Consider the following 19,335-nt stretch of genomic DNA (forward strand, 5'->3'; position numbering starts at 1 on the left):
ATTTTCTTTATGCATTTTTCAGTTGAGGGGCATCTAGGTTGTTTCCAGGTTCTGGCTATTATGAATAATGCTGCTATAAACATAGTTGAGCATGTGTCCCTGTGGTATAATTAAGCATTCCTTAGGTATATGTCCAAGAGTGGTATAGCTTGAGGTAGATTGATTCCCAAATTCCTGAAAAAATGCCATACTGATTTTTAAAGGGGCTGTACAAGTTTGCACTCCCATCAACAGTGCAGTTTTCCCCTTTCTCTGCATCCTCTCCAACACAAGCTGTCTTTAGTGTTTTTGATCATAGCCATTCTGAGAGGTGTAAGATGGTATCTCAGAGTCATTTTTATTTGCATTGCCTTGATGGCTAAGGATGTTGAGCAATCCCTTAATGTCTATTTTTCGGCTATTTAAGATTCTTGCATTGAGAATTCTCAGTTTAGCTCTGTACCCTGTTTTTTTAACTGGACTGTTCAATATTTTGCTGTCTAGCTTGTTGAATTATTTATATATTTTGGAGATCAGCCCTCTTTCAGACATGAGATTGGTGACGATTTTCTTCATTATGTAGGATGCCTTTTTGTGTAATTAACTGTGTCCTTTGCCTTACAAAAGCATCTCAGTTTCAGGATGTCCCATTTATTAATTGTTTCTCTCAGTGTCTGTGCTACTGGTGTTGTATTTAGTAAGTGGTCTCCTGTGCCAATGAGTGTTCAAGACTATTTCCCACTTTCTCTTCTATCAGGTTCAGTGTAACTGGATTTATGTTTGTAGCTAGAGTTTTCCTGCCTGGCCCATGGTCAGGACAAATCTCTCTCCCTGCCAGTCCTGCAGCAGCTCAGACCCAACCAAGTAAACACACAGAGACTTATATTGCTTACAAACTGTATGGCCACAGCAGACTTCTTGTTATCTAGTTCTTATATCTTAAATTAACCCATTTCTATTAATCTATACCTTGCCACATGGCTTGTGGCTCACGGGCATCTTCATGTTGCTGGTCATGGTGGCAGCTGGCAGCATCTCCTTGACTCAGCCTTCCACTTCCCAGCATTCTCCTCTCTCATTGCCCCACCTATACTTCCTACCTGGCTACTGGCCAATCAGTGTTTCATTTATTAACCAATCAGAGCAACACATTTGACATTCAGAACATCCCAAGCATATGTTGAGGTCTTTGATCCACTTGGACTTGATTTTTGTGCATGTCCATAGATATGGATCTATTTGCAATCTTCTACATGTTGGCATCCAGTTATGCCAGCACCATTTGTTGAAGATGCTTTCCTTTTTCTTTTTTTAAAATTTTTTAACTTTTTTATTTTTTATTAAAAGATTTTCTATTCATTTTACATACCAACCACAGATTCCACTGTCCTCCCTCCTCCCATCCCCTAGCCCTCTCCCCAACCCACCACCCATTCCCACCTTCTCCAATGCAAGGTCTCCCCTGGGGAGTCAGCAGAGCCTGGTATATTCAGTTGAGGCAGGTCCAAGACCCTCCTCCTTGCACCAAGGCTGTGCAAAGTGTCTTATCATAGGCATTAGGCTCCAAAAAGCCAGCTCATGCCCTAGGGACAGGTCCCAATCTCCCTGCTTGAGTACCCCTTAAAAAGTTCAAGCTAAACAACTGTCTCACTTACCCAGAGGGCCTAGTCCAGTTCCATGGGGGATCCTCAGCTACTGGTCCACACTTCATGTGTTTCCACTGGTTTCACTAGTTGTCGTTGTACTTTTTCCAATTCAATTGTACAGTTTTGTCTTCTTTGTCAAAAATCAGGTGTTCATAGGTGTGCAGATTAATGTCAGGGTCTTCAGTTCTTTTACATTGATCCACATGTCGATTTTTATGCCAGTATCAAGCTATTATTATTACTTTGCTCAATAGTAGAGCTTGAGGTCAGGGAAGGTGATGCCTTCAGAGGTTGCTTTATTGTACAGGATTGTTTTAGCTATCCTAGGTTTTTTGTTTTTCCATATGAAGTTGAATATTGTTCTTTCCAGGTCTGTGAAGAATTGTGTTGGGATGTTGATAGGCATTTCATTGTATCTATAGATTGTTTTTGAAAGGTTGCCATTTTTACTGTTAATTCTACCTATCGATGAGCATGGGAGATCTTTCCATTTTCTGATATCCCCTTCAATTTCTTTCTTCAGAGACTTAAATTATTGTCATACAGTCTTTCACTTGCTTAGTTAGAGTTACTCCCAAGGTATTTTATATTATTTGTGGCTATTGTAATGGGTGATGTTTCTCTGATTTCCTTCTCAGCCCATTTATCATTTGTATATAGGAGGGCTACTAATTTTTTTTAATTAATCTTGTATCCTGCCACATTACTGAAGGTGTTTATCAGCTGTAGGAGTTCCCTGGTAGAATTTTTGGGGTCACTTATGTATACTATATATCATCTGGAAATGGGGAAAGTTTGATTTCTTCATTTTGATTTATATCCTTTTGATCTCCTTTTGTTGTCTTATCACTCTAGCTATGACGTGGAGTACTATATTGAATAAATATGGAGAGAACAGACAGCCTTGTCTTGTTCCTGTTTTTAGTGGAATTGCTTTGAGTTTCTCTCCTTTTAATATGATGTTCGCTGTTGGCTTGCTGTAAATTTTATTTATTATGTTTAGGTATGGTCCTTTTATTGCTCTTCTCTCCAAGACCTCTTTCATGAAGGGGTGTCAGATTTTGTCAAAGGCTTTTTCAGCATCTAGTGAAATGATCATGTGGTTTTTTCTTTCATTGTGTTTATATGGTGTATTACATTGACAAATTTTTATATGTTGAAACATCCTTGCGTCTCTTGGATGAAGCCTACTTAGTCATGGTGGATAATGTTTTTGATGTGTTCTTGGATTTGGTTTGCCAATATTTTATTGAGTATTTTTGCATCAATATTCATGAGAGATTGGTCTATAATTCTCTGTCTTTGTTGCATCATTTTGTGGTTTGGATATCAATGTAACTGTAGCCTCAAAATAGGAGTTTGGTAATGTTCTTTCTGTTTCTACTGTATAGAACAATTTAGAAGAGTATTGGTATTAGCTCTTCTTTGAATAACTGGTTGAATTCTGTGTTGAAGCCATCTGATCCTGGACTTTTTTTAGTTGGGAGATTTTAATGAACATTTCTATTTCCTTATGGGTTATTGGTCTATTTAAATTGTTTATCTGGTCTTGATTTAACTTAGGTATGTGGTACCTATCCAGAAAATTTTCCAGTTATTTTAGATTTTCCAATTTTGTGGTGTACAAGTTTTTGAAGTTTGACCTGTTGATTCTCTGGATTTCCTCATTGTCTGTTGTTATGTCTCCCTTTTCATTTCTGATTTTGTTAATTTGGATGCTTTCTCTCTCTGCCTTTTTGGTTAGTTTGGATAAGTGCTTATCTATTTTGTTGATTTTCTCCAAGAAGCTACTTTGTTTCATTGATTTTTTGAATTATTCTTTTTGTTTCTACTTTATTGATTTCAGCCCTTAATTTGATTATTTCCTATTCCTTCTGGATGACTTTGCTTCTTTTTGTCCTAGAGCTTTCAGGTGTGCACTTAAGTCACTAGTGTGATATTTCTCCAACTTCTTTATGTGGGCATTTAATACTATAAATTTTCCTCTTAGCACTGTTTTTTACAGTGTCCCATGAATTTGGCTATGTTGTCCATTAATTTTAATTGAATTCTAGGAAATCTTTAATTTTTTTTCTTCCTTGACCCTTTGATTCAGTTGAACATTATTCAGTTTCTGTGAGATTATAGGCTTTCTGTAGTTTTTGTTGTAGTTGAGATCTAACTTTAAGCCACAGTGGTCTTATAAAATATAGGAGACCATTCCATTTCTTTTTTTGTATCTGTTGAGATTTTCTTTGTCATTGAATATGTGGTCGATTTAGAGTGATCCACAACCAAGCACTGGGATGAACTCCTAGACTTCAGTTAAAGAGAAGGAAGAGAGATCTCAGGAGCAAGTGAGGTCAGTATCGTGATGGGGAAAACCACAGAAACAGCTGACCCAAACTGATGGGAGCTCATGGACAGCTTGGGAACATGTGTGGGATGGAAAGAGGCCCTATGAACATGGGTGACAGTTATGTGGCTAGATCTGTTTGGGGAGCCCCTGGCAGTGGGCCAGGACTTTTCCTGGGTACATGAAATGACTTTCTGGAACACATTCCCAAGAGTAGGATATCTTGCTCAGCCTTTGTGCAGCGGGGGGAGGGGCTTGTTCCTGCATCAGCTTAGTATGCCAGAATTGGTTGACTCCCCAACAGAGGCCTTACCCTCTCTGAGGAATGGATGGGGTGTGAGATGGGACACAGTGGGGGTAAGGTGGGAGAAGGAGAGGAAGGTTGAACAGGCACTGGTATGTAAAATTAAAAAACTTCTTTTAAAGATAGAAAGAGACAGAGACGGGGGGGAGGTAAGGATGGAGGGAGGGAACAAGGAAGGAAGGAAGGAAGGAAGGAAGGAAGAAAGGAAAGAAGGAAGGAAGAAAGAAAGAAAGAAAGAAAGAAAGAGAGAAAGAAAAATTCAAAAGTTCTTGAAAATTATAATATCTTATGAAAAGACAAATTAGTAGTGAGGAGTAAATGGTATAAATTTGGTAAACTAGGTTCAGGTTTTCTTTGCAGTTTCTTGCTTTGGTTTATAAATCAGATTTTTATTAAAATACGTGACTTTGTTAATTTATTTTTCCTACAGGAATTCTTTAGTACATATGTAACATACTGGGCAAATACAGAATCTAAAACCTCAGCAATAACTGAGTTCTAGACCCAGGTACAATGACTTATAAATCAGATAATTTTTCATAGTTTTTACTTTAGCATAGTAATTAAAATGCCATCTGTATTTTCCTTGTAAGGATTTTTAATTTAAATTTTTATGTTTTTGAGAATATCATGCATGAGAACTGTGTTCACATCATTTGTCCCTTTAGACTTCTCTCCACTCTTTTCATGCCCCCTACTCCCTTTTGAATTCATGACCTCTTCTTTATTGTTGTAGCATACAAAGGCCTGAATATGTACTTTGTGCTATGTATATATGGATATATTAAATCTACTGATATGTATATATATATCATATATGCACAATACATTTGAATTGTATTCAAACAATAAAAAAAACCAGCATGTTATTGGCTCAAAACCATCATTGCTGAACAATGGAATCAAATCGAAGGTCCAGACATGAATCCACACACCTATAGACACTTGATTTTTAGGAAAGAAGTCAGAAATACATATTGGAGAAATTGAAAAAATAGTGCCAAAGTGGATAACTGTGTGTAGAACAATGAAAATAGATCCATACTTATGACTTTACACAAAACTCAGCTCCATGTGAATCACTCATCAACATAAGACCAGATATACTGAACCAAATAGAAGAGAAAGTGGGGAATAGTCTTGAACTCATAGGCACGAGAAAGGACATTCTGAAGAGAACACCAATAACACAGTCACTAAAAACAAGAATTAATAAATTGAACCTGATGGAATTCAAAAGCTTCTGTTTGGCAAATGACACCATCACTGGGACAAAGTCACAACCTAAAGAATGGGAAAAGATTTTTACTAACTACACATACAATAGATGGATAATATTTAAAATACATAAAGAGCTCAAGAATGCACATCAAGAAAACAATTAATGCAGATAAAAATGGAATACAGATCTAAACACAGAATTCTCAAAAGTGGAAATACAACCTCCACTTCAGGATGCCTTTATCTTGTACACAGCCTTCCTAATCCTCAGTGCCCCAAAGAGCAGGATCAGGGAGCTCTGCACAAAGCTTAGTTCACACCACAAAAGTTTGCATAAATGAACCAATTCATCTATCTCTTTTTCCCTGATATTCTCAAAGACAGCTTCAAAATGGCTTTTATGATCTACTCAACTAGGGTTAAGACTTTCCAGGATCTGACTATGATTTTAGAGGAAAAGAAAATTGCCTGAGGGGATGCAAGAATCTCCATCTCCTGGTCTCCCATCAGGTAACCCTTGTTACTGTAGTGATTTAAATTCAAACACTAGGAAGATGCTTCATAAAAGCCACAGCATGAATGATAGCACAGGTAGTGGCCTCATCCATGGGATTCCTGCTAACTCAGTTAGTAATAATCCTTATCTGAACTATATTTCTAGACACAAGACTCAAATAAATTTTACATGCAGGAAATCTTCACAAGTCTTAATCAGGATTTAGTAAGTTATCTATAATTTTTATGTCTTTCTCCGCATTATTTTACACACTCCTTGGAATCCATCGTAACATACTCCTTATGTTCCTTGTGCTCTCTAAATACTAAACACATCTCAATGTTGACAACTGGCTTGCCACATAAATAATATTAAACACGCTTTAACCTGTGAGTCCTCTTAATAATTATACCTAGCCTTCTCTGAAACATTAATTTATCATTGATTTGGCTTACTATAAAATTAAGCAAAACATTAGATTTTAGATCAAGTAAGAAAAGCCTACTAAAGCTTATTTAGAAGAACATATAAAAGAAGCAATAGGCCATACAGGCAGATATGCACAGAATACCACAATGGAGAGTGAAAAAAGGCAAGAGATGATGGGGATCCAAACTCCAACAGATACCTATATTCTAGCTCCTGCATCAATAGCTCCAGAAATATTGTGGAATAGGGGTCAGAAAGACAGTGAGAGCCAGAATACCAGGAAGTGTGCTGTGAAACAATCTCTCCTAGAAATGGCTGCTTAAACAAGACCAGGACAATGAACATGTTGATATGAATGTGGGAAATTTTGAAAGAGTCCAACCTGTAGACAAAAAATTAGGCTCAATGAGGGATGAGCTCCCTAACTGATCATCCAACACAAAGTGGTCAGCTCTTCTGAAGGCTATTCCTGGTTGTCAATTCGTCTGCACGAGGAGTTAACTAAAGCCCAAGATAAGTGTAGCAACCACCCTGAATCTAGAGGAACAAAACAATATGTGCACACATGCAGAGAGAGAAAGAGAGAGAGAGAGAGAGAGAGAGAGAGAGAGAGAGAGAGAGAGCTCAGTGGTTCAGTCTACAAGGCTGGATGTATTAGCTGGTCTTTTTGGAATCCCAAAAAACATACCAGTGAAGGGATGAACTTGGCAATGACGGTGAGAGCAAGAAGACAAAGAGCAAAGATGACAGAGTTTCCTTCTTCCATGTCCTGTATATAGGCTGCAACCAGCTAAGTTTTAAAGTGGATTCTCACACCTCAAAATATCTGAGTTTAGGTGGGGCTTCCCACTTCAAATGATTCAATCAAGAAAATTCCCTCACAAGAAAACCAGAGCCTCTTGGGTTTTAGTTAATCAAACATGTTTTTTTTTTCCTTTTTTGTTTTTGTTTTGTTTTGTTTTGTTTGAGACAGGGTTTTTCTGTGTAGCATTGGAGCCTGTCTTGGAACTCACTCTATAGACCTTGATAGCCTCAAACTTATAGAGATCTGCCTGCCTCTGCCTCCCGAATGCTAGGATTAAAGGCATGTGCCACCTCTGTCCTGCTTCCCCATGTATCAAAAAACAAGGAAGAACAGAAAGTTGAGTGGGTAGAGAAAGGGGATGAATCTCAAAGCAATTCCAGTTGAGGTGAATATGATATAAATGAGTTGAACACATTCTCAAGAAATATTAAGAATTTTTTAATGTTAATATTTGCTAAAATCATAGATTGATATCATTAACTGTTAAATTACAAAAGGAAAAAGGGAGGTTTCTATGTCAATTCTGAAGAAGCAATGTTTCCCTCATGGCTCTTTCTTTCCAGAAGGTTCTGTCTGCTTCCCCATCTCTGGGTACAGGGCTCTTCACCATGCCACCATGATGGACCACGGTCCAGTGCTCATGCTCAGTCAAAATACAAAACATGAATGTTGAAGAAAAGTTCAATCTGGAAATATCAATTCTACTAAGAAAACTGCAGACATCAACTGGACATATTTGGGACCTAAATCTGTGATGAAGATGCTTTTGGACACAATGGGAGGCATGGTGATGACCAGTGATAGCAATGCCATTCTTCGAGAGATTTAAGTCCAGCATTCAATAGTCAAGTCCATGGTTGAAATTAGCAGGACCCAAGATGAAGAGGTTGGAGATAGGACCACATCAGGAATTATTCTTGCAGGAGAAATTCTATCTGTGGCTGAGCACTTTCTAGAGCAGCACATGCACCCAACAAGGTAATCAGTGCTTACCAAATGACGCTGGCTGATATGATCAGCACTCTGAAGAAAAACAGTACCCCATTGATATCAATAAGGATGATATAATTCTGAACATCATCAATAGCTCTATTACTACAAAAGTCTTCAGTTAATGGTCCTTTTGGCATGCAATTTATCCTTGGATGTGCAGTTTAAAGAGAATGGCCTAAAGGAAATTGACATCAAGAAGTATGCAAGAGTGGAAAAATCCCTGAGGGCATATTGAAAACTTGTGTGTCTTATATGGAGTTATGATTAACAAGGATGTGACCCATTCACCAATGCACTACTATATCAAGAACCCTAAGATTGTGCTTGGATTCTTCTCTGGAGTATAAGAAAGGATAAAGCCAGACTGACATTGAGATTACACAAGAGAAGGATTTCATCCGAATACTGCAAATGGAAGAAGAGTACATCCAGCAGTTGTGTGAGGACGTTATCTGCCTGAAGCCTGGCATGGTCATCTCAGAGAAGGGCATCTCAGATTTAGCTCAGCACTACCTCATTTGACCCAACATCACCACCATTCGCAGAGTATGGAAGACAGGCAATATTCACATTGCTGCAGACTTTGGAGCACAGATCAGAGGAATTGAGAGAAGATGATTGTGCAGGCACAGGCCTATTGGAAATCAAGAAAATTGGAGATGAATACTTCACATTCCTCACTGAGTGTAAAGACCCAAAGGCCTACACCATTCTTCTTAGAGGAGCCAGCAAGGAGATACTGTCAGAAGTAGAAAGCAACCTCTAGGATGCCATGCAAGTGTGCCAAAACATTCTTCTGGACCCTCAGGTAGTACCTGGTGGTGGAGCCTCAGAGAAGGCTGTGGTCCATGCCTTGACACAAAAATCTAAGGCCATGACTGGTGTGGAGCAAAGGCCCTATAGAGCTGTGGCCCAAGCTTTAGAGGTTCTCCCTTGTACCTTGATTCAGAACTTTGGGGCCAGTACTCTGCATTTACTTACCTCCCTTCGGGCCAAGCACACACAGGAGAGTTGTGATTCCTGGGGTAGGAATGGTGAGACTTGTTCCTCACGGGACATGAAAAAGCTGGGTATATGGGAGCCGTTGCCTGTGAAGCTACAAATGTACAAAACCACAATGGAGGGTGCAGTTCTGCCTCTGCAGATGGATGACATCGTCTCTGGCCACAAGAAGAAGGGCTGGCAAAGCAGTTCTCCAGATGCTGGCCAGGAGTGAGTGGTGAGCAAGGTAACTTCAATGTGCAGAACCAGCAATCTCCGCATTTCCTGAGCCAGAGTTCCAGGAACACTGTGGACATCTTTGTTTGCAAAGGATCAAGTTGAGGGGCAGCCCGCAGTCTGTCCCATTTCAGTTTCTAAAAAGCACTAACATGTATCTCTTCTCTGTTGTATCCTTTCCATTTAGTTTGCTTCAAATAATTAAATCTAAGACATTTGATAGAAAAAAACAAAACAAAACAAAAGGAAAAGCCAAAATATAAGTATACCACAAAGTATTTAGATACAGCGAAGTGTTGTAGCAGAATTACTCTGTATTTTTTAGACAAGTTCCTATTGTATGTCCTAGGCAGGCCTTGAAGTAAAACTCCTCCTGCTTCCACAGCCCATTCCCTAGGACACTAGGATTAAAGGTGTGAGCTACCACACCCAGCTAAACAGGAACTCAGGAAACCTTGTTTTGCAGATTTGATTGTGGATACTGGTCATAGATTTAATACAATCTTCCATCCATTTAGAATACTGCTATTTACAGGAGCTCCCCTACAGCAAGTATTATGTGGGCTCCCCTACAAAAGCAACATGGGAGGAAGTGGGCATAGTCTTTAGAGAGTATATAAGGACAATCTAGGGGCCAGCCAGGTTCATTCTTCTCTAGACCAGACAGAGTGTGTTTCTGTAACTTCTGGCTCCTAGACTACTAGATCTATCACCACCATACATTGAATATCATACCCCAGAGCTGAGCTAATACTGTATCTCCACTAAAAAGTGCTGAGGCCAGAGAAAATTCCTTGGGTGAGTGCACAATTTACAGGTGTAATGTCATTGATATTTCCTAATTTTAATTTTTTACCAAACTAAGGTTTCTACTTTAAAATGCTTAATATTTTGCTATTTATCAAAAGAGATTCTATTCCCATTTGGTCATCTTTCTTCATGAATATACTGTGAATTGCAGCTGTATATAATTTTAGTTTATACATATACAGTCTTTCATTGCTCTGATGTTCTACTACTCAATTTTGATGTTTCTCTAAATTCTAAAACATTTTTAGAATGTTTCTGATGTACTTCATACATGCAACATGGACATCTCTAAATTATTGTACACATATAATATATAAAAATAAATACTCTGAATGGGTTGAAAATTACTAGTGTTTAGAGATTTGTTATATAAATACTATGTATAAAAGTGAAAACTCATGATTTATCAAAGGAAAATATTTTAGTATTTTTCTGTTGTAAACTTTAGGAAGATATTATTACCGTGTGAAGTAATGTGTAGTCATAGTTTACCATCTTGGTTATTCCTGCTATTGACTGATTTACTAGGTTAGAAGTATACATGTGATTAAATTAGAGAAAACTAGTCACAATATTCTATTCATGAAAGTAGATTCTAGTTAAAATCAGGTGCAATTTTTCAGTTCTGTGTTCACTTTTCATTATCTCTGTGTATGTATTTATTACGTTGGAATTAAGTATCTAATGTACAGAAAAAATAGGGAAGGAGGGCCATCAGGTAAGTTAAAGAAGGCAGCATTGGAGTCTCCATCTCTTTTCTAAACTAACCTTCACAATGTGTATTAGTATTGTATTTGAAGTATACAGGACCACCATCTAAAGCCATTGATTCCATTTACTTCAGACACCAGAAGCTTAAGTTATTTGGAGGATATTTGCCTCAATCAAACCAAGATTCTTCATTTGTATAGATGTTGAAAGAGAAGGGCAATGGGCACCTGTTGATTAAATAGCCAAATCTCCAGTAGTCATGAAAGCCTCGTTTATGCCTCAAGGATTCATCCCTCAAACTCAACCCAGGAATTGTTATCTTTAGTAAACAAACAAGTTTCCCCAGAGAGTACTCTAGTACACGACTCTATGGGATTTAAGAGACACAAGGAAACTTCTGAAGATATCTGTGAAGGATTATTAGAAGTAGATTTACTACACTTGGAAAGAACCACACTAATTGCTAATGAGATCACTTGATCATTCCATGGTTTGAGGTCTCAAACTGAAGGAAAAAAGAGAACAGGAGCTGAGCAGCAAGTGTTCCTTGTTTTCTACTTCCTGATTTTGAATGCCTTGAGAACACCTACCTCAACCTCCTACCACCATTTCTACCCCACAATGATGGACAATATTCTTGAATTATGAGCCAAAATAATTCTTATTCTTGTTAGATATTTTTAGCTGAAAGAAGACAAGTAACTAATATTGCCTTCAAGTGTCAAGGAGTCAGACAGTAGTATGTGAACCATTAAGACACTAAGATCAGAAATCAAGCAAAGGATTTACTTGGGACCATGTGAAGCGGGGAGTGTTTTCTTGGAAAGGCAACAAAGAATCAGGTTTAACCTTCCTATGTCAGTAGCGAAAGGCCAACATATGGACTTGAAGGAGTTTGATCTCTCCACAGTGTATAATTTTTTCATACACTGAGAGAGCATGTCTCAGATCATGAACCAAGGTACTAATTTGGATGGAGTCTCCAGAAAAGATGCAGGTGGTCGGGCACAGAAGGTCATTAGATCAATATATACTTCTGTCAAGAAGAGTGAAACAGGAAAGATTAGCAACTACAATTCTATACTAATACTGACTTTTGATCACCAAAAAATAAAGCTTGTTTTGCCATACACAGAATTAAATCACAACTTGAAGGAAATTTTTTGCAGTCTCTTGCTTCTCTGGGGTCCAATAATAGCAATTCTGTTTTCTTCCTTCAGAAAAATGGAGTCAGACATCTCACAAGCCTTCCAGAAAAAACTGCTTCATCTGCCTGAGCTGCCTGACAGACCCAGTCACCATAAGCTGTGGCCACAGCTTCTGTCGAGCCTGCCTCCTCCTTTCCTGGGAAGACACCCAACTTCCTGTCCAATGCCCTATGTGCAGGGAACCATCCCAGAAGAAGGGCTTGAGAACCAACATTGTTCTGAAGAAGCTTGTGTCCATTACCAGAAAAGCCAGCCTATTGAAGGACCTGAGCTCTGAGGAGCATAAGTGTGTGATCCACGAGGATCCTAAGAGGATCTTCTGTGCTGAGAATAGGACCTTCCTCTGTCAACTCTGCTCAAACTCCCATGAGCACAGAGGACACAGACACTGTCCCATTGAAGCAGCTGCTGAGGATCAAATGGTAAGTGATGCTTCTGAGAGAACTTGCAAGCTGGAGAGAGGTAGGATTAGCAAACCACAGGAAGATGCTGGTCCTCATTATGACAAAGGCACTGTTTTCAGAACGGTGGTACTTTATTAACATCTAATGAAGAAAGTGTGACTAGGAATGTAAACATCCGTTGGGGGACCCATGAGTATAAAGATCATTTGTATTTTATGATACATTATGCCCAGGTCACTGGAAAGTGCAAAACTGAATTCATATCTTTTAAAAGTGTCTATGACTGGAGACTAAATTAGGAAAAATACTTTGTAGTCAGGTACAGCCAAACATCTGGGAATCCTAATCCTATGCAAATTACCGAGACATTAACCAAAATTATTAATCACTATACCTGAGCAAAGGGGTATGCTATATTTTCTATTTCTATATACTGAAATATAAAATTCAAGTTACAAATAGAAAAAATGAAGGAATATTGTGATGCTTCTACTCTCATTAAAGTAATTGTATTAATTGCCCAAGAGTCTGTTTATCAGTACTATTTATCAAAAGTTGATATTCATTGTGTTTTACAGGACAGACTTATAAAGCAAATGGCATCTTTATGGGAGAAGAACCAAGAAAATCCAGAGAATATAAAGGCAGTTTTAAACTTTGTTAATATATTAATGATCATTAGAGTACTAACTATTTCTAGAAAAAAGGCTTCAATTAGCTGCCTATATATGTCTTTGTGTTTGAGTCTCTTATCAGTTTTCTGCAGGAAATCACAGTCAGGCTTAACATTAACTGAAGTCTCCAGGAAGAAGATGGGGCCCCACAACAACAATAATTCCACGTGGACAATAGTAATATCACTAAGTTGACAAGCATCATCTACAGATCAACTTTGGACTACAAAGTCCTCAGAGCAATTTTAAGAGGGCTAGCTGAGATGATCCAGTTTCAAAGACTACTTGAATAAGGACTTGAGATAAACCCTGAACTTTGGCATTATGCACAGACTGGATAACAAAGGATATAGCTACCTTTCCTAGAATTTGACAATTAACCCAAATTTTTTCTTTTCAGAATAAAGATACCTTCACCCATACCCAGCTGGAAGCAATTTTAAGAATATGATGCCCACATTCCCAAAGAGGTGGTGTGGTGTGGGTGGGTTTTTGGTCTTTTAATGGGTTTTGGGTCTGGGATAATTTTCATTGTTTAGGAGGGTTGGTTACAAGTTGTTGTTAATGGTTAGGGAAAGGGCTAAGCAAAGGTGATTAGATCTAAGGTTCTTGTTTTTTTTTTTTTTTTTTAAAAAGGACAATTACTAGTTTTAAATACTTTACATTGGATAGGATTTTGTATACAAATTATATATATTGAGATTGATATTGTTAGAAAATGCTATATGTATATTTCTAATCTTGTTCAAGATAAGATATCATTCATTTAAGATGCAATGCAATTTGCTGGTCCTTGAATGTTATTATTACCAACTATTAGGATATAAAGAAATGAAAGTTAGTAGTTAGATATTGCAATAGAACTTGTAGTCATATTAGGTGTGTTTTCAAGATCAAGCAGCTATATTCTAGATAGAAAGGTCATCTTCAAACCCTTCAGAGATCTACAGAATATGGCATTTAAAATGTTCTAATAACTTAGAAAATTTTTCTTTTTTGTTATGAATATGAGACATGTTGGCTCCTGGCAGTACCAATCTACTTCAGAGAAAATTTGGTTGGAGGCACGTTAATCTGAGTATTCCATTGTTGCAACAGGTCTCAACCCCACGGGTTCATAGCTATGTTAGCCACATATGGTTTTAATTTTCCTCTCTGTCCTTGGAACTATACATTCCAAGCCATCTTGCACTCTGTTTCACTTGAGATAATATTCCAATTCCTAACAGTTGAACGTTTACCTCCTGAAGAGGCCAAGTTGGATGCCACAATTCTGGTGCAATTATGGTAATGTCAGCACCTGTGTCTACCAGACCAGACAACAAAACACCATTTATTTTTATTGTTAATTTAGGTCTTTGCCAAAAAATTTTTTTATCATTTCTCCTGAATTTTCTGTTCTCTCTGTCTCAGCTGTTTCATCATCCTGGGCAGCCTGATTTATTCCATTAGGCATTTGGTCATTTAATTGCTCTGAGTAGGGGTTTCCTCTATGACTGCAGGAAAGGTCTGGATTTGCTGTGGGGGCCTGCCTGAGGCCCCTCTGGAAGTTTCCCAAAGACTGAGGCAAAGTATTACCTTGCCTATCCCTTGTTGATCTACATTCATTGGTTCAGTGTTTTCCCTTACCACACCTTCTGCATACTCCAGAAAGAAGGGGCATTCTGTTGCATTTGTTCCTTGAAGAAACATTGTTTCTAGGAATGTCCTGTTTGCAGTCCCTTTTTAATGTCCTTGCTTTCCACATCCAAAACATCTGACATTCCTCAAACCTTTTGAAATTGCTTCTCCTATCCACAAGTCATCATGGTCATGAGCCTCAACATTAACCATAATCTCTAATCCAATCTTCCAAGGGTGCAGATCTTGCCTTTAATGGCCTGATTATTCTCTTGCATGCTGCATTCGAGTTCTCAAAAGTCAAAGATTCAATTATTATCTGACTAGCTTCTGAATTCGGGACCATTCTCTTTACTGCTGAAGTCAGTCTTTGTAAGAAATCTGCGAAAGGTCCTTTTAGGCCCTGTATAACCTTTGTAAATGACTCAGTTTTCTTTCCTGGTTCCTCAACTCTGTCCCATCCATTCAAGGCTGCCATTCAACATAGAATTAGGGTTTGGTTATCATATAAACACTGTGTTTGTATTACAGCATATTGGCCTTCTCCAACAAGCTGATCCTGGAAGATTTGTGTATTTTTAGCCCTCCATCGAATTTCTATGCTTTTAGCTTCCTCTTTGAACCACATTTGCCACTGCAGCTGTGCCCTGGATTCCAGAACAGCATTTACCAGCTCTCGCCAGTCCTGTGGTATAATCTTTTTACAAGTTGACCAGGAGTTTAACATTTGCTTTACAAATGGGGAATGCATGCTATAAGACACTATTGCCTCCTTAAACCTTCATAAATCTAACATTTCAATTGGAGTCCAAATATTTAGTGCATTCACTTGACCAGGTACCTGCTGTACGATTACTGGATAAATTAAGGGTGATTGTGTGAAAACAGGATTGGTTTCTGTAACCTTATAATCCAATCCTGAAATAATTTCACTGTTCATTTCTTCTATCTGAATCTGAATTTCTCTGTAATTCATCTTAACAGGTTTTTCTAAAGCTTTTATCCTGGCACTTAAATTGACTATCTTTTTAAATAATAAAATAAGGATAAGGAAAGTAATAATGTGCATAATCCCATCAACATTAATCTTCTCATATAGTTGTTCCATTTTCAGACTGCCTAAAATTTTATTAAACAAAGCCCAATTTTCTTCCAGTGTACACATAATAACCTTTTTTTATGGGAAAAAAATTTTAAATAGTTTTTTTCCTTTAAAATATTTGATATCTTAATTTACTTACCAAATCTGCGTAGAACAGTAGAAATCTGAGGGAATTTCAAAACAGCTACCTAGCATCCAAAGTGGGAATCCAGAGAGAGAGAGAGAGAGAGAGAGAGAGAGAGAGAGAAGAAAAGAAAAGGAAGAAAGAAAGAAAGAAAGAAAGAGAGAGAGAGAGAGAAAGAAAGAAAGAAAGAAAGAAAGAAAGAAAGAAAGAAAGGAAGAATAGCCACAAGTTCTGGCTAAAAGCTTAAATCCAACCACATGTTCCTGCTTTAGCTGAGTGGAGACTGGGCCCCGGCTTCCTTAAGCTCTGACCACATGTGTTGGCATTTTGGCCTCAAGCAGCTATATCTGCAGTTGCGTGTAGCTGTTGTAATTAGTCGAGTGCAGCTGACCAGTAGCTCTAGCAGGCCTGAGTTGTGTGTAGCACCAGCGTTAAGCAAGTAGCTCCAGTTGTGGTAACTGCTTGTAGCTATGGTCGGTCAGGCCTGGGGCCTAGGCCGAGCTGGCTCAAGATGGGGAACCGGGCCCACCAAGGCCTCCAAGCCCAGCCAAGCCAAGCCAAGCTGAGTGGTTTTTAATGAATCCTTGCCACATGGGTGCCAAATGTAGATGTAACAGTCTTATTATTAAATAAGAAACATAGAGCCAAATGCAGAGTTAAAAGCCCAAGAGGTCAGAGCAGCAGCCAAGAGCTAAGAACAAGACCACCTTCTTACCCCTCGCTGTCGCTGTCATCCTTCCCCTCAGAAAGAGACCTACTTCCTGTGTATCTATCTTTTTGTTGACTTTCTGTTCTGCCTTCTCAATGGTTGTAAACCCAACCATATGACCTCCTCATCACTGCCTGTCTATACAGACCTCCAGGTCTTCTATGGTTGGTATTGAGATTAAAGGTGTGTGTCTCCATTCTGGCTATATCCTTGAACACACAGAGATCTGCCTGTCATGTGATCTGGATTAAGGGTGTATGCTACCCCTGCCAGACTTCTGCTATGGCTTGCTATTAGCTCAGACCTCCCAGGCAACTTTATTTATTAACATACAAATAAAATCACATTTCAGCACAAAAAAAAATATCACTATAGATGTTCAGCATTATATCACGGTTATTGACATCAACGGGGTACTGATTTTATTCAGAGTGCTGATCATATCATCCAGTGTCATGTGGTAAGCACTGATCACCACTGTTGGGTGTATCTGCTGCTCTAGAAAGTGCTCAGCCACAGACAGCATATCTCCTGTAAGAATAATTACTGATGTGGTTCCATCTCCAACCTCTTTATCCTGGGTCCTGCTAATTTCAATCATGGAATTGGCTGCTGGATGCTGGACTTGAATCTCTCAAAGAATAGCATTGCCATCATTGGTCATCACCATGCCTCCCATTGGGTCCAAAAGCATCTTCATCATAGATTTAGGTCCCAAACATGTCCGGATGATGTCTGCAATTTTCTTAGTATCATTGATATTTCCAGATTGAACTTTTCGTCCAGACTCACACTTTGTATTTTGACTGAGCACAAGCAATGGATTTTCATCCATCATGTTGGCATGATACAGAGTCCAGGACCCAGAGCTGGGGAATCAGGAAGAACCTTCTGGAGAAAAAGAACTGTGAAGAAAACCTCATTATTTGTTTGTTTGTTTTTCCATACTTACTAGAAGTACTAATTTAGTTATTAAGCTTAGAGTATAAAAAAGACTAGTCTTATGAACTAAGGGTCTAGGTTAGAGTTAGAAAGCTCTTTTAAGTATGCTATGGACCCTCACTTGGATCTAGCATCATAAAAATATGATCTAGCTGTGGAATTTCTTTTAATGCCATCAAGCATGAGCACAGATATGTATTGTGCTGGCTAATTTAATGTAAACTTAACATGGGCTATTTTTATTTTTTGAGACACAGTTTCTCTGTGTAGCCTTGGCTCTCCTCTGCACATCCCAAGTACTGGGATTAAAGTTGTATACCACCAACACTTGAAAAAATAACTCTCTTTCTCTTTTTCTTTCTCCTTTTTTCCTTCTTTCTTTCTTTTTTTCTTTCTTCCTTTCTTTCTTTCATTTTTGCTTGCTTGCTTTTATTTGTTATTTGAGACAAGGTATTTTTGTGTAGCCTTGTAAGTTCTGGATCAGGCTATAGACCAGGGTGTCCTTGAATTCACAGATATCTCCCTGTCTCTGCTTTCCCAGTGCTGGGATTAAAGGCTTATGTCACCACAAGAAAGATCCCCCTCTCTTTATTTGGGTTGGTTCAAGAACAGGTTTCTCTCTGTAGCCTTCTCTGTTACAGAACTTCAACTGTAGACTAGGCTGGCCTCAGACTCAAAGAGATCTGTCCACTCTGCCTCCCTGGGGCTAAGATTAAAGGAGTGAAAATGTGCTGCTGGCCCACAATTCATTTTTTTTGTTAAGAAAATTTTTCATTCATTTTACACACCAATCAAAGATCCCGCTCTTCCCTCCTCCCACACCCCAGCCTCCCCATCCCAACCCACCCACCAGTTTCCCCAACAAGAAGGCAAGGCCTCCCATGAGAAGTCACATCCAGTAGAGTCAAATCCAATCCCTTGCCCCTGTCTCAAGATTGCCAAAGGTGTTGCATCATAGGTAGTGGGCTCCAAAAAGCCTGCTCATGCACCAGAAATGGATTCTGATCCTGCTACCAGGGTTCACCCCCAAACAGATCAAGCTTCACAACTGTCTAGCCATGCAGAGGGACTACCCTAGTCCCATGCAGTCTCCACGGTTATTGATGCAACATTCATGAGTTCCCACTAGTTTGGTTTAGTCATTTCTAAAGGTTTCTCCATCATGATCCTGATGCACTTGCTCATAGAATCCCATATCTCTCTCTTTGGCTGGACTCCTAGAGCTCAGCCTGGTGTTTGTCTGTGGATCTCTGCATCTGCTTCTATCAGTCATTGGAAAGATGCTTTGTGATGATGTTAGGGTATTCACTGGTCTGATCACTGGGGTAAGCTAGTTCAGTCCAGGCAACTTCTCCACTATTTCTAGCAGTCTAAGCTGGGTTCATCCTTGGGGATTCCTGGCAACTTCCCAAGGACCAGGTTTCTCACTATACCCATGATATATCTCTCTATTGTGGTATCTCTTTCATTGCTTTCCCCATCCATCCCTGTTCTATCTCAATGATCCCATTCCCTTATGTTCCCATTCCCTATTCTCTATCATCCATTGTCCACCCCTCATACCCAGTTTACTCATGGAAATCTGATCTATTTCCCCTTCCCAGG

At 38.8% G+C, this 19,335-nt stretch overlaps 2 pseudogenes; one reads left to right on the top strand and one right to left on the bottom strand.

Annotated features, from left to right (window-relative positions):
• LOC131915262 (T-complex protein 1 subunit gamma-like) overlaps nucleotides 1-9,424 on the top strand; it is a 284,585-nt pseudogene extending 275,161 nt beyond the window's left edge.
• LOC131915261 (T-complex protein 1 subunit gamma-like) overlaps nucleotides 1-17,626 on the bottom strand; it is a 170,190-nt pseudogene extending 152,564 nt beyond the window's left edge.
• Between the last annotated feature and the right edge of the window lie 1,709 nt (nucleotides 17,627-19,335).

This window comes from Peromyscus eremicus, chromosome 7, assembly GCF_949786415.1.
Source record: "Peromyscus eremicus chromosome 7, PerEre_H2_v1, whole genome shotgun sequence".
Lineage (NCBI taxonomy): Eukaryota > Metazoa > Chordata > Mammalia > Rodentia > Cricetidae > Peromyscus > Peromyscus eremicus.